The sequence below is a fragment of the Zalophus californianus genome, chromosome 3 (assembly GCF_009762305.2).
Source record: "Zalophus californianus isolate mZalCal1 chromosome 3, mZalCal1.pri.v2, whole genome shotgun sequence".
NCBI classification, from domain to species: domain Eukaryota; kingdom Metazoa; phylum Chordata; class Mammalia; order Carnivora; family Otariidae; genus Zalophus; species Zalophus californianus.
The window spans coordinates 54,886,618-54,903,153 of record NC_045597.1 but is presented as its reverse complement, the minus strand read 5'-3'; the positions used below and the strand labels follow the sequence as shown (position 1 = coordinate 54,903,153).

The 16,536-nt window shown below is 37.7% G+C and overlaps 1 protein-coding gene and 1 long non-coding RNA gene across 5 annotated transcripts in view; one reads left to right on the top strand and one right to left on the bottom strand.

Moving 5' to 3' along the window:
- TSC22D1 (TSC22 domain family member 1) overlaps positions 1-16,536 on the top strand; it is a 126,999-nt gene that overhangs the window by 104,268 nt on the left and 6,195 nt on the right. The gene's annotated exons all lie outside the window — the stretch shown is intronic.
- On the bottom strand, positions 14,314-16,456 carry LOC113920922. The gene is made up of 3 exons (XR_003519438.1): positions 16,236-16,456; positions 15,608-15,703; positions 14,314-14,420 (listed from the first exon to the last, which is right to left on the bottom strand). It is a non-coding gene; the product is annotated as an uncharacterized LOC113920922 (long non-coding RNA).

Sequence of the window (16,536 nt, the reverse complement as noted above, 5' to 3'; positions counted from 1 at the left end):
GTAGGATCTTTAAAGTTTCCTCGTTTCCCTACACTCCGCCCGTTTTCTCCAGGTTCCTTTTTTCTGAGTGTTGGTTATGTTAGAGGATGGTTAGCTTTTGCTCAGTTGTTGAGCTGTGTAAGACTGGGGTGGGATAAGGTCTGTGTTTCATGCAGACTCTCATCTCACTTGCATGGTGTGCTTTGAGAAGCATGTGGTTTAGAGTATTGAGTTCTTTAATACATATCAACTATTCTGGACTTCCTTTAACGCTTAATTTCCAGCTGGATGAATTAAACCCTCTTTTTTTTTTTCCCAGTCCCCCAAAACTGCTGACATCTGTCCTATTTTTTCTACCCTTGTGTGTTTAAACTGGATTCTCTATCTTCTTATTGGTTTGTAGGTGGAAACAGAGATAAAATGCGCATGTTTTATCCACCACATTTACTCAGAAATAGTTTTAAACAGCTTTGTTGTAGAAGAAAGTAAATTCTCTGTAAGATTCTCATGGTTTCATGAAACTGTCCAAAGCAAGACTCAGAAAAAAGCTATCATTGCCTATCTAATGCTTGAACTTTGTAGGTTGATGATTCTACAGAGGACATCATTTATTTATACTTATACATGGGAAAAGATTGAGTTTTTATTGAGAAGTGAAAAGTGCCCCAAACTAATCTTTGAAGAAACTAGGGAAATACAAAGTGGAATATAAGACCTATTACTGTATTGCTATTAAGTGCACAGTAGTACTTCTTCAATGCACTGTGTATCATGATTCTGATCTTAGTAAACATTCTCCACGCAGAGGAAAGAGGACAAGATACCAAAGCACAGGCGATCTCCTGCATCGTATATTGCTCACTGCGTGTTCCTGGGATGCTTCATGATAGCGTGACTTTGTTGGGACTCTTGACTATCAGAGGAGCATGTGTTCTTAACTGTTCTCTCCATCTGGAAAGCTCTTCCATGACTAATTCCTTCATTTCTTTCAGGTCTTTACTCAAAACACACTTTCTCAGGGAGGCCTTCCTTGACAACTTTGTCTGAAATTTATCCCTCTCTGATACTGTGTGTGCCTGCTTCCATCTTGTAGTTTGTCTCCCCATACCGTCACTACCTCCGTCCTGTGCACGTGCTTTAACCCCGCCTGAACATGGGTTCCATGAGGGCAGGAATTTTGTTCACCGCTGAGTCCCCAGTGCTGGCACAGAGCAGGAGTCCACTTTTTCAACTATTTCCATATTCCAGTAATAACCAGTCTTTCAAGACTCTGGGAATTACAAAAATATGGTGGTATCTGTAATGTTAATACTGCAGAAATATTTTTTGCTTTTCCTAGTGGTGATAAGTATGGCCTTAATCAAGTCCCACAACTCCTTTGTGCCTCAGTTTCCTCATCTATATAAATGAGGGCAGTAAAGGTACCTAGATGAGAGAGCTGTTGGGAGGATAAATGAGTTGCATGTAATGGGCTTGGACTAGGGACTGACGAGTCCTAAGTGTGATGAAGTGTTTGCTGCTATTATCATTATGATTACTATTACTGTTCACTTTCCTTCATTCAGTAACACCATATTGAGCACTTACTATGTACTAGGTTCTGATATAGGTGCTTGGGACACGCTGGTCAATAAAACAGTAAGTCCCTCCTCTCCCCAACCTTCTAGTGCAAGGAGGCAGACATTAAACCTAGTAACTCAATGGGAATGACACTTTGAAAACTTTTCAGGCTAGGGAAGTGTTGCCCTCTGAGTGAGGCTGGGAGCACACAGGGGTTTCAGTGGCATTGGTCATGATCTTAGTTTGGTGGTGGGTTTATGGGTGTTTATTCTACTGTTATGCTTCATAAGTGTTACATGTATTTTTTATGCTTTAAATATTTCATTAAAAAATATCTTTTCTATTCCAAGCATACTGAAGTATTGAAACAGGTTAATTACTCATTTAACCTAGTTATCTTGATTAGGTAAGATATTTGATTTTTAAAAATCCCTTAATATTAACCTAATTGGTGCCCCCCTCCATTTATTAAAGGCAAAGTTGTTTTTAATTAACTCTGCTTTTACTCACAGTGTCTATTTGAAATATTTAATTTTATGTAATTTTTGCAGAATTATCCAGACTTGGGGTAAATGATAGGAATTATGCTTTGTCACTGACACCATTTTAATGACTTTAACAAACCATCTTGTTTTATTCAAAATAATATCACTGAATTCTGAAAATATATGTAGTATTTAAATTGTGTAATAGAATGAAAGATTTTTAAATTTTCCACATTAGACTAAATTAGAGGAATCATATTGTATTTTTACTTTGCCTTCAAATCAATTACAAAACTGTTAAAGCCTATTAAGACTATTTCTTTTTATTAGAAACACAAGTAGTCTGAAAAATCAGTATATTTAAGATATAAATTATCCCAAAGTGTCTAACCATAATGACTACAAGTAACCTTTACAACTTTAAGGACAGGTGTAAAAGTTTTTTACTAGATTAACCATGCATTTCTGGGGTGTCTAGGAACTGTCTACCTTTTGGTTCTGTGTGGTAGTGGAGTCGTGCTCTATACCAGCATCCACTGACTAGAATTTGTTTAAGCATGGTGTTACCTTGGGCCAGTTGTTTGGCCACTTTAAGCCTCAGTGTTTTTTATTTTTTCTTTACATGAAGAAAATAAGCGTACCTACTACCTTAGTTGTAAGGCTTAAATAAGAAAATGCACATATAACCAGTTGATTGAGAAGTCTCAATTTTCCAGGGTATGAATATGTGGTGGTTTTATTTTTCTAATAATTGTACCAGTTTTACCCTTTGCAAGCTCCTCCTTTTTACTGTTTAATGGGGCTGCTTCACAGTATCTCACTTTAGTTCTAAAACTAAAGTTAGTTTCTGACTTACAGTTTAAGGAACTTTGGATCCTTAAGACTAGTTTTATTATTTAATGACTTTATATCATATTTGCTTCAAAGCTGTCCACTTCTGCCAAGCCAGGCTAAGCTTGTGGCTCTGGCAGTTTGGAATGGAGATGGAGGGGCCTGGTCTATTCCCACATCTATCTGCCCCTTCTCCCCTTCCCTGAGCAAGCTCCCTTGGTGTGGGCCTGCGGAGAGGGAGAAGATGGATGTCCTGACCTCAGATCTTGCAGGGCTCTCCTTGGTCAGCCTTTATGGCTGTTGTGCTTGTGAGCAGTGGGCGTGATATGGACCTGTGGTGGCCCCAACAGGCCCCACAGATAAGGTTTCTCCCTGTGTAGCTCAGCTAGTTCTTGCCAGTCCCTTCAGAGACATGACCTCGTCCTCCAGTTGCCCCTTCACTGCTGGCTTTATGCTGTATTCTTCTGGATCTCCCTCCATAACTATTTACTGAGGTGTCTCACTCACTGGGGAGAATAAACATGTAGTTTGATTTTATTTCTTCAAAGAACTGTTAACTAATTGTGTCTGTTGAATCTCTCTTTCACACTGGTAGCAGGCTTCCTTATGTCAACAAGTCAACGTATTTCCATCCCTTCTCAGTAAATGTTGGTTATTTAAACAGTCACAGTTTTTAAAAAATTATTTTTTTAGAGAGAGAGAGGGAGGGGCAGAGGGAGAGGGGGAGAGAGAATCCAAGCAGGTTCCACACCCAGTATGGAGCCCGAAACGGGCCTTGATCTTACAATCCTGAGATCATGACCTGAGCTGAAATGAAGAGTCAGCCGCTTAACTGACTGAGCCACCCAGGTGCCCCAGTAGTCACAGTTTTTTAAAACTCAGTTCTTCACATTTAGAAACTTGATTCTCCTGTCAGAATCAGAGTTCTCTTCTCTGCCCACTCTCACCCTCAAAAGGAAAACAAACTTTGCCTGGGTCATGGCACCTTTTTTGGGGGGGGGGTGTTGTTTGGTTCTCACATGCTTCCCTTCTCTCCTCAGTAAGTAGTGCCCCAGCTTTGGGGGATAGCGAGCTCAGAGAGGCAGAAGCCCCTGTATCGGCTGTTGCCAGGTCTGGCTTTTCTGTGTTGGTTGCAGTTGCTTTTCTGTCTACCACTGACTGTTGGCTCTTCCTGTGAGGCAGCCATTCCCATGCAGGCTCCCTCATGAGACATATTTGGTGGCTCATTGGAGAACTGACTTGATAGCTTCATTCCCAACCCCCTCTAGTCAAACCACCTTCACCCTCTTGCTTCCTGGTCTCTTTATCCAGTGTCCTCCCAGACAAGGGTCTTGCCACATGGCTCAAGCCTAGTTATTTTCTGTGGTGTCCACTCGGCCCACAGAAAACCCAGGTGTCTTTGCTGTGTCAAATGGCTGCACCAACGGTGTGCAGCCTCTCAGCCCCACCATCTCTTTCCCATATCTATTCCTGAGGTAATCTCATCCACTTCCACAGCTCCTTACCCCCACCCCCCACACACAACTTCCAAATGTTTTTCTCAAGCCAGATCTCACTGAAATTCCAAAGCCATATTTTCCACTGCCTCGGGTGTCCCATCAGTGTCACTTTCCAGAACCAGTGTCCAACCGCAGTGTCACCCTGGTGAATGTCATCACCTTTCACCCATTCACGTAATCCAGAAGCCTGGGACCCCTCCGGCCCCCCTTACCTCCCACACACAGTCCCGTCCATTCCATCTCCCAAATATCTTTTGCATTCATCCCCTCTTCTATCTGCACTCGTGGTTTTGGCCCTCACAATTTCCATTCTTTCATGGCAAGTCCCATCTCCTTTCATCTTGTACACTGTGGTCCCGGGGGCCTTGCTGAAACCCTTTTGTGGACCCCCACGCCCTTGGACAGAAGACCAGCATCCATCTTGTAGCCCAGAAGGCCCCAGCCTGTCTTCAGCTTGTTAAATTTCTGCTTCTCTCTGCGCCTCCCACCACTAACCCCTAGCTTCCTACTCCCTCACCACACTCAGCCTGCTGCTTTATGACCCTGGTTTTACCTGGCCGTGCCCTTTTCATGGAGTGTTCTCATTTTCTTTGTACCTTGCGGTCTGACTGCACAACTCCTACTTGTGTTTCAAGGCCCAGAGGCAGAGTCTTCTGCTCTCAAAAATGTCTCTGGCTACCTTCTGCTAACCACCATTCTTTTTTATAAACCCAAATGATACCAGTTATCACATGTCTTTTCCCTGCCACCAGCTACCCCCGGGTCATTGAAAGCAGGGACTATGACTTACTCATCTTAATAATTTTAGTGCCAAACAATGTTTCTGCGCCTCTCATGGGTGCTTAGAGCTGAATAAATATGAGTAAGTGAAGGAAGGAATACCTGAAGAGCTAATGTATAGAAAATTATTTTATTCTAGTTTGTATCTTAGCTCAGATATATCATAGTGGCCACATCTTTTACAGTAGTTGGCAATAAGTTGAAGTACTTACACGTTTGTAAATCATTGTAAATTATATATTTTTATTGTTTTTTTATATAACTGTTACAAAAAATTATAAATCATTACAAATTATATATTTCCCACTTCACTGACCTTTGTAGTCCACTCAGTACTTATTATTTTTATTATATTGTCTTACTTAATTGTGAATAGAGGAAAATATGCTAATGTCAGAATCTTGTTCCGGGTAAGAAATGGGAAGAAGATGCCAGGTGATGACCAGTAAGAGTAAAGATCTGTTTTCAGAGTGACGTGCTGTGAAGGCCACTTTCTCCTCTTTTGCTGGGCACAGGCCTGGGGAACGCAGCCTGCTTCATTCTCTCTGGTCCAGCTGGGCTCACCTTGGCTCTTACTGCTCTTGAGGACTCTCCACAGAACTACCAGGGCTTAGGAAAGCACAGTTTAAAAATCATTCTTAAGCATGTTCACAAAGTAATATGCCTATTAGTAGGCTGGGTCAGTACGTCTGATAACCTCCCTCATGGCCAGGACCTCTTCCAGGGACTGGGGAGCACCTTTGCAGACTGTCATACTCCCTGGCACTGGGCTGATCTGAGTGCCTGACAGCTTCTCTGGTATCATAATACACACTGAGCTTGAGAGGGCTGGGTCTCACCAAGAGCCCAACATCTTTACTCAGGACAAGGCCTGGAAGCCCCATAATCGGGGTTTGCCATCTCTATACTCTTCCAGTTCTCATATTCCTTAGTTCATATATAATATATAGTGTGTATATATATATATACACAAATAAATATTGTATATATAATATATAAATAAAAAACATGTATATAAACATGAAAGTATATATCGATTTAGAATTCCTGGTCTGCATGTCTAGAAGACAATATATTGAATCAAAAGTTGATTCTATGCCTCATCCTACAACTAAGTGGATAAACCCTGGACAAAACCAACAATGTCTCTGGGCTTTCATTTCTAAACCTACAGAAAAAGGAAATTAGAACTACAGGATCTCTAAGGTCCATTTCAGCTCTAGAGTACTGCATAGATCAATTAAAGAAACCCTCAGGCCCTTTGAAGTCACGGAGCTGGAGTTCAGAGAGACCATAATATGGAAATGTGTCCTTTGATCAGAGCAGAAGGTACTTATTAAACACGCATTGTGTCCCCAGCATAAAGAGTTACCTTTCCACTTTGTTAATGCTTACTGAAGTCTGTAGTGCATTAGAAATTCAGTAGCTGTGTAATACCCTTGAATTTACATTCACCTTTGTAAATAAAACTGTTCAGTTGAGCTTTATCTGATTGTTGTAGGATCACCAAAGGACTGACTATAATGGCCCCAAGTGTTTCTGTATGTATTAGAATAATGGTTAATCCAGTTCCTACTGGCCCTTCTTTCTATACTGCTGTTCATTGATAGCTTCTGGAATTTAACATGAAAATGTGCTTAAAGTAACTTGTTATTTTTAAAAAAGTAAAAGAAGAGCTCGAAGTATCTATTTTCCATAGCTGTGCAAAAGTAAAATAGAAATGGTATTCGTTTTTGATAGGAGACTTGCATGAGGTTCTTGAAATAGAAAATCGTAATCAGGACAACTTTTTACTTCTTCAGATGTTTTATGTAGCATTTGGCTTCTAAATCTGAGATGCCCTTTTTGCTTGTGCCTCCTGATTTTCATAATCTACCACTATTAGGAAAAGTGATAATTTATGAAGAAATTTGGCTTTGAGGACCTTATGTTCACAGAAATAAAGAAAAAAAGAATACTGCCCATTTGAATCCTATTGCTTAAAGACTTTGAGTCTTTTTAGGATATGAGCATTCTTTTGGAATTTGTAGTTATGTTAAATAAGGCAAAGAAATATTTTTATTATTTTTTATTTTTATTTTTTGCAAAAGATTTTATTTACTTGCCAGAGAGAGTGAGAGAGAGCACAAACGGGGAGGCAGAGGGAGAGGGAGAAGCAGGCTCCCTGCTGAACAAGGAGCCCAATGAGGGACTTGATCCCAGGACCCTGGGATTATGACCTGAGTCAAAGGCAGATGCTCAACTGACTGAGCCACCCAGGCACCCCAAAGATTTATGTGTTTTAGAGAGAGAGAGAGAGCATGCACGTTATGGGGTGGGAGGGAGGAAGGGGCAGATGGAGAGGGAGAGAGAGAATCTCAAACAGACTCTCTGCTGAGCACAGAGCCTGACATGGGGCTCAGTCTTACAAGCCTGAGATCATGACCTGAGCCGAAATCAAGAGTTGGTCACTGAACCTCTGAGGCACTCAGGTGCCCCATGATTTTTAAATTTTTTTTTAAGAATTTTTTTAAAAGATTTTTTTTTTAAGTAATCTCTACACCCAACATAGGACCAAACTCAACCCCAAGATCAAGAGTCACACACGCCAATGACTGAGCTTAATCAGGTGCCCCAATATATTATATAAACATATTTAAAATATATAAATATAAAAGATTATATTTAAATTTTATTAGTGTTTTGTTAGGGATTTTGAAGTTCTCACACTTCAAAAGCAAGTATTTATTTTTTCTTTTTAAGATTTATTTATTTGAGAGAGAGAGAGAGTACAAGAGAGAGCACAAGTGGGAAGGGCAGAGGAAGAGGGAGGGAGAGAGAGAATCTCAAGCCGACTCCACCCCACCGAGCATGGAGCCCGAGGAAGGGCTCAATCAGATCATGACCTGAGCTGAAACCAAGAGTCAGGCATTCAACCGACACCCAGGTGCCCCAGTATTTCTTTTTTTTTTTTAATTTAATTATGTTATGTTAATCACCATATATTACATCATTAGTTTTTAGTGCTCCATGCAGAATGTGCCCTCTTTAATACCCATCACCAGGCTAAACCATCCCCCCACTCCTCTCCCCTCTAGAACCCTCAGTTTGTTTCTCAGAGTCCATAGTCTCTTATGGTTCGTCTCCCCCTCCAATTTCCCCCCTTCATTTTTCCCTTCCTGCTATCTTCTTCTTTTTTTTTTTTAACATATATTACTTGTTTCAGAGGTATAGGTCTGTGATTCAACAGTCTTACACCATTTACAGCGCTCACCATAGCACATACCCTCCCCAGTGTCTATCACCCAGCCACCCCATCCCTCCCACCACCCACCACTCCAGCAACCCTCACTTTGTTTCCTGAGATTAAGAATTCCTCATATCAGTGAGATCATATGATACATGTCTTTCTCTGATTGACTTATTTCGCTCAGCATAATACCCTCCAGTTCCATCCACCTCGTTGCAAATGGCAAGATTTCACTCCTTTTGATGGCTGCATAATATTCCATTGTGTATATATACCACCTCTTCTTTATCCAGTCATCTGTCAGTGGACATCTTGGCTCTTTCCATAGTTTGGCTATTGTATCCACAATGTCCCAGTATTTATTTTTTAAAAGTCTTTTAACACTATGGGATTGTGGAACTGTATGGCACATGTAACTCTGTGGGACTTAGGAATAGTATCAATATGTCTGAATTAGAACTCTTGTAGATTAATCACCAACAAACTTTTAACTTTAAGAACAAGGTAAAATTATAGTTCAAAATTCAAACCCAATACTACATTTCATATGATTATAGAGAAATTAGTTATAAAGTAGTCATTTTAGTTCTCTTCAATGAAAGTGTTCAAGTCCTTGGATTATATCTTTTTTGTAGCTTTTTCTTTTTGGTTTTTAAAATATTTTTAAACAAAATATATATACAGGTATCTAAGTAGTCAAATCCATAGAAACAGAAAGTAGAATGGTGGTTAACAGGGCTGGAGGGAGAGGATAAAGAAGAGTTATTTAATGGGTATAGTTTTAGATGTGCAAGATGAAAAGTTCTGCTTCACAACAGTGTGAATATATTTAGCACCACTGAATTGCACAGTTAGAAGTGGTTACATTGGTAAATTTTAGGTTTTTTACTACAATAAAAAAATATATGTACATATATAAAGATCAAATAGAATATACAAAAAGTATAAGCAGTTTCTTTCCTTTTTTTTTCCCCCCATTCTTCCCAGTGTGCTACCTAGGAGGCAGCCATTTTTTTTCTTTCATTTTTGAGGATAATTTACATATAGTAAAGTTTCCCTTTTCAGCATATAGTTCTAGAAGTTTGGACAAACACAGTGGGTGTACTGCCACGACCATCAAGAAACAATTCTGTTACCCGCAAAAGCCTCTCCTCTTTTACCCCAAAGCTTTGGCAATCTGTGATGTTTTTCTGTCCCTATAGTTTGCCTTTTCTAGAATGTTATATAAATAGAATCATGTATTTAGCAGCCTTTTGAATCTGGCTTCTTTCACTTACTGTAATATATTTGAGATTCATTTGTGAGGTATTTTCATTTCATTTCATTTCATTGCTGAATAGTATTCCATTGTATAGATGTACCATGGTTTGTATAACCAGTTGAGTGACATTTGGGTTGCTTCCAATTTTGAGTGATTATGATAAAACCACTCAAAATATTCATTTGCAGATTTTTGCAGAACATAAATTTTCCTTTCCCTTAATAACTTGGCTTGGGATTATTGGGTTTTATGGAAAGTATGTTTAACTTTATAGGTAACTGCTAAACTGTTTTGCATAGTTGTTGTAACATTTTGCATTCCCACCATCAATATATGAGCATTTCAGTCACTGCATTCTTGTCAACAGTTTGTATTTTTAGGTTTAAAATTTTTTTTTAATGTAGCCATTCTAATAGGCATGCAGTGGTATCTCATTATGATTTTAATTTGTGTTTCTGTAATGATTAATGATGTTTAGCCTTTTTTTCCGTGTGCCTGTTTACCATTCATATATCTTCTTTGATGAAGTGTCTTTTGTCTATTTTTTTAATTGGGTTGTTTGTTTTCTTGCTATTGAGTTTTGAGTTATTTATATATTCTGGATATAGCTTCCTTTATCAGATATGTGACTTGTAATATTTAATTCCAGTCTATAGTTTGTCTTTACATTCTTATAGCTATGCCTTTCAAAAAACAAATTTGTCATTTTGGTAAAGTCCAGTTTATTGGTTGTTTTTTTCTTTTTTCTTTCATGGAGTGTACTTTTGGTGTTGTATCTAAGAAATCTTTACCTGATTCAGGGTCCCAAAGATTTCTCATATGTTTTCTTGCAGGAGTTTTATGGCTTGGGATTTTACATTTTGGTTTATGGTCCTTTTTTTTTTCTTAAAGATTTTTTTTTTTATTTATTTGAGAGAGAGAGAGCGAGCAGAGCAAGCAAGAGAGAACACGAGTGGGGCAGAGGGGCAGAGGGAAAGGTTGAAGCGGACTCCTCACTGAGCAGAGAGCCCAACTAGGGGCTCGACCCCAGGACCCTGAGACCATGACTTGAGCTGAAGGCAGTCGCTGAACCAACTGAGCCACCCAGGCACCCCTAGGTCTATCGTTCATTTTAAGTTATTGCTTCATATGGTGGGGGGAATTGATCAGGTTGGGGTTTTTTGTTTGGTTTTATTTTCTATGTGGCTATCTAGTTGTTTTAGCGGTATTAGAAAAGATTGTCTTTCTGCATTGAATCAACTTTACATCTTGGTTGAGAATCAATTTGCTACGTATGTATGGGGTCTACTTCTGACCCCTCTCTTCTGTTCTATTGCTCTACACCTCTGTTTTTCACCAGTGCTGTACTATCTTGATTAGAGTAGCTTTACAGAAAGTTTTGCGATAAGGTAGTACGAGTCCTTCAACTTTGTTCTTCTAAAATTGTTTTGGTTATTCCAGTTCCTTTGCCTTTATATGTAAATTTTTTTAAAGATTTTATTTATTTATTTGTCAGAGAGAGAGAGAGAGAGCACAAGCACCAGAAGCGACAGAGGGAGAAGCAGGCTCCCTGCTGAGCAAGGAGCCCAATGCGGGACTCAATCCCAGGACCCTGGGATCACCACCTGAGCCTAAGGCAGATGCTTAACTGACTCAGCCACCCAGGTGTCCCTACGTGTAAATTTTAGAATCAGTTTGTCATTTTCTACAAAAGGTCTTCCTGGAATGTTGATTGGGACCACACTGATTCTATATATTAGTTAAGGGGAGGAGGAATTGACTTCTAATGATATTGACTCTTTCAATCGACGAACATGGTATATCTCACCATTTTATTTGGTTCTCTTTTGTTCCTTTTATGTTTTATAGTTTTCAGCATAAAGGTCTTGTATATATTATGTTAGATTTATACCCATTTCATGTGTTTTTTATGTTTTCATAAATGGAACTTTGTAAAATTTAAATTTTACTTGTTTGTGCCAACATAGAGAAATACAATTGATTTTTCTATATTGAATTTCTATTCTGTGACCCTTAAACATGCTTCTTGTTAGTTCTAGTAATTTGTGGATTCTTTGGGATTTTGTACATAGACAATCATCTGTGAATACAGATACATTTTTTTCTTTCCAATCTGGATGCTACTTATGTATTGATTTATTTGTTTTTGCCTTATTGCCTGGCTATTAGTTCAGTATCAGATTGAATAGAAGTGGTCAGATTAATTACAATCTTGAAAGGCATTCATTCTTTTACCATTAAGTATGATGTAAGATGAATGTGTTTTATAGATGCCCTTTATCAGGTTGAGGAAAATCCCTTTAGTTCCTGTTTTGCTGAAAGTTTTTTCATGAATGGATGTTGAATTTTGTCAGTTGCTTTTGCTGCATCTATTGAGATGATCCTATAATTTTTCTTTAGTCTATTAATAGGGTGAATCACATTGATTTTCATATGTTTACCTTGTAATCCCAGGATAAATTCCATTTGATCAGGATGTGTTTATTATCCTTTATATGTCCAGTTGGATTCAATTTGCTAAAATTTTGTTAAGAATTTTTATATCTATGTTTATTGGCCTGTAGTTTTGCTTTTATTTTATTTTTTCTTTTATGATGTCTTTGATTTTAGTATTAGGGAAATGCTGGTCTCATAGAGTAAGCTGGGAAGTGTTTTCTCCTCTTCGGTTTCCTGAAAGAGTTTGTGTAGAACTGGTATTATTTCTTCCTTAAATGTTTAGTAGGATTCACCAGTGAATCTATCTGTGCTTGAGGTTTGTGTGTGTGTGTGTGTGTGTGTGTGTGTGTGTGTGTGTGTGTGTGTGTGTGTGTGTAGGAAGATTTTAAACTACAAATTAATTTTTAAAATAGACATAGTGCTATTTATGTTACCTGTTTTTCCTCAAGTGAGTTTTGATAGTGTCTTTCTAGGAATTGGTCCATTTCATCTAAGTTGTTAAATTTATTGAAATAAATTTGATATGCCATTTTTTAATTTTCATTCAATTCAAAACATTTCCTAATTTTTCTTTTGATTACTTTTTTGACCCATGAGTTATTTAGATATGTGTTATTTTATTTCCAAATATTTGGAGATTTTCCAGATAATTTTCTGTAATTGATTTCTATTTTAATTCCATTGTGCTCAGAGAATTTACTTTGTATGATGTGAATCCTTTTAAATTAATTAAAACTTGATTTATGGCTCAGAATATGCTCTATCTTGGAAAAAATTCCACGTGTGCTTGAAAAGAATGTGTATTCTCTTGTTATGGATGGAATGTTCTGCAAAAACAAATTAGGTCAAGTGGTTGGCATTGTTATTCAAGTGTTCTGTATCTTTACTTATTTTCTGCTTATTTTTTCTTTCAGTTATTGAGAGAAGGTTATTGAAAACTCCTGACAATTCTATCAATTTTTGCTTCATGTGTTTTAAAGCTCTGTTGTCACTGTGTAAACATTTAGGATTTTTATGGCCTCTTGATGAATTGACCCTTTATTCATTATGAAATGATCTTTGCTCTGCAATGCACTTTGTCTAAATAATACAGCCACTTCAGCATTCTTTTGATTATTGTTAACATATAATATCTTCTTTCATCCTCTTATTTTTACCTATTTGTGCCTTTAGACTTAAAGTATGTTTCTTATAGGCAGCATATAGTTGTGTCTTGCTTTTTTTAAAAAAATTCAGTCTGACAACCTTTACCTTTTAATTAAGGTGTTTAATTGGAACCATTTACATTTAATGTGATTAATGCTATAGTTAAAGTCTACTATCATGGTATTTGTTTTTTATTCTGTTCTTTATCCCCCTTCTCCTCTTATTCTATCTTATTTTAGATTGTATATTTTGTTATGATTCCACTTTATCTTCTTTATTGGCTTATTAGCTATAGCTTTGTAGTTATTTCAGTCATTGTTTTAGAGTTGCAGTACATATCTTATAATCTTATTCTCAAGTAAGTAAGAACCTTACAGCAGTACGCTCATTCTCTCCTCCTGGTCTGTGTCCTATTTTTGTCCTACATTTTACTTCTACATATGCCCCCCCCATACATGGTTATTATTTCTGCCTTAAACAGTTAATCATCTTTTTCTAATTTTAATTTTTTTTATTGAAGTACAGTTGAGATACAAAATTCTGTTTGTTTTAGGTGAGGAGCATAGTGATTTGATACTTTTATACATTATGAAATGATCTCAGTGATGTCTACTAACCATCTGTCACCACACAAAGTTACTACAGTATTATTGACTGTATTCCCTATGCTGCACCTTACATCCCCATGATTTATTTTATAACGGAAGTTTGTACCTATTAATCCTCTTCATCTATTTTGACCCGCCCCCCCAACCCCTCCCCTTTCTGGTAACCAAGTTTTTTTCCCTTATCTGTGAGTCTGTCAATAATAAACAGTCACTTATTTATCTCTTAAAAGAGATCGTTAGGGGGCGCCTGGGTGGCTCAGTTGGTTAAGCATCTGCCTTCAGCTTGGGCCACGTTCCCAGGGTCCAGGGATTGAGTCCCATGTCCGGCTTCCTGTTCTGTGGGGAGCTGGCTTCTCTCTCTGCCTCCCTCTCTCTCTCTCTCTCTCATAAATAAATAAGTAAAATCTTAAAAAAAAAAAAAAGAGAGAGATAGTTAGGGAACAGTTTTTTTTTTTTATATTTAACCACATAGTTACCACTTCTGATATTCTTCATTCTTTTGTGTGGATTTAGATTTCCATCATTTTCCTTCGGTCCGAAGAGCGAACTTTAAAATTTCTTCTAGTGCAGGTCTGCCTGTGATGAATCCTCCCAACTTTTGTATGTCTGTAAAAGAATGAATTTCACCTTTATTTTTGACAGGTATTTTCACTGGGCATAGAATTATAGGTTGACAGGTTTTTGAAATTTTTCTTCTAACAGTTTAAAGATATTGCCACACTGTCTTCCATCTAGCTGTTTCCAACCCACAAGTCGGCTACATTCTTATCTTTGTTGCTTTGTGTATAATCTAGTTCTTTTCTTGGGCTGCTCTTAAATTTTCTCATTGTCACTGGTTTTAAGCCATCTGATTATGACACACCCTTATTGCAGTTTTCTCCACAATTCTCTTGCTTGAGGCTTAGTTTCTTGGATCTGGATTTATTATTTTAATAAAACTTGGGGCAAATTGCCATTATTTCTTCAAATATATTTCCTCTCTCTCGTTTCTAAAGATATATTTGGTTGCTTGAAATTGCCCCACAGTTCAATGATGTTCTTTTCTTGTTTTATTTTTTGTTTTGTTTTTTTTTCCCCTCCCTGTGTTTTATTTTGGATCCTTTTATTGCAAAAAAATCACTAATATTTCTTCTGCCTGTCTAATTTACTGTTAATCCCGTGCAGTTTTTCTTCTCACACATTATATTGTTCATCTTCAGAAATCTAATTTCTTTATACCTTCCATACCTCTACTTAATATGCTAATTTTTCCTCCACCTTCTTGAACATATAAAATATAGTTATAATAATTGTTTTAATGTCATTGTCTACAAATTATATCATCTTTGTCATATCTGGGTCATTTTGATTGATTTTCTTCCTTGTTATGAGTTATATTTCCCTGCGTTTGTATGCCTGGTACTTTTCATTGGATGCCAGACACTGTGAATTATTGGATGCTAACTGTATTTTATTTAATATCCTTGAGCTTTGTTTTGGGACAAAATTAAGTTACTTGGAAACAGTTTGATCTTCAAGGCTTCCTTTAAAACTGCTTTGCACAAGACCCAACACCCTTTAGTCCAAAACTAATTTTTCCCCACGACTTTGGCAGTGTCCTTCTGAATATCTGGTGCCCTGTGTTTATAAGTTGTTTTTTGTTTTGTTTTGTTTTGTTTTTACTCTGGCTGATGGTAACACCAACTATTCCTGACCCTGTGTGATTTCCAAAAATTGTTTCTGCCTGCTGCTTTTGGGTGGCTCTTTCCCAGCATTGGTCGTTTCCTCACATGCTTGTGCTGATAAGTACTCACCTGCAGCCTGGGAGCAGAGGAACCCTCCGCACATCCCATTCTCTTACTTTAAGAAAATACTTCTACATCCCTAAAGATCACATCAAAAGATCATCCCTAAAGAAAAAAAAAAATATGTATATATATGAATATATATAAATATAAATTCCTTTTTTTAGTCCCCCTGTCTATTCCTCAGAGGCAGCCAACATTTTTTGTTTTCTCATATTTACCTACACATGTCTATGTAATATATTTATACTGTTATTTCTTGCTTTTTAAATTTTAGGTATTTTATAATCAAACTGTCATAGATTCAGATTTAGCACTTTTAAACCATTCTTATGACTCAGGTTTTCTCCCCACCACCTTTGCAATGCGGTTAACTTTTTAAAGTTAAACAAGTAAAAAATTTCAAAATCAATATAGTTATGTAAATTTTATTGATAGGCATTCTAGTTTTTTTTCTTGCTTTTGTTTTCTGTAAAATTGCTTTGAACTTATCCAGTTGCTCCATTAGGTCTGTCAGGCACCTGTGTGTGGCTCCCCTCCCCCCTGCAAATGCTCAGATGTATTGGATTCATCTCTCTGTGTACTCCCACCCACCAAAGCCCTCCCTCCTCGAGCAGCCATCTTTCTGCGCCCTTACAGGTCAGGTGCTCCTCAGGCTTGCTTAGCGGCTGTCGCCTGGAGCCTTCCTTCGTCACCGTCCTGTTGATTGCCTCCCTTCTCTCCAGCATCTCAGTCCCCGGTTCATGTTTCCTACACATTTTCTCTCTTTTCCTTTTGAAATAGACAGTATTCTTTATTTCTAAAAATTTCAACCCTTTTGCCTGATTTGTTCCTCCATTTTGGTGTCTGAAATGTCTGAAAATGTTTTTGTTCTACCTTTACACTTACATGATAATTTGGCCAAGGGAGAATGTTTTTCTCTCAGAATTCTCTCCATT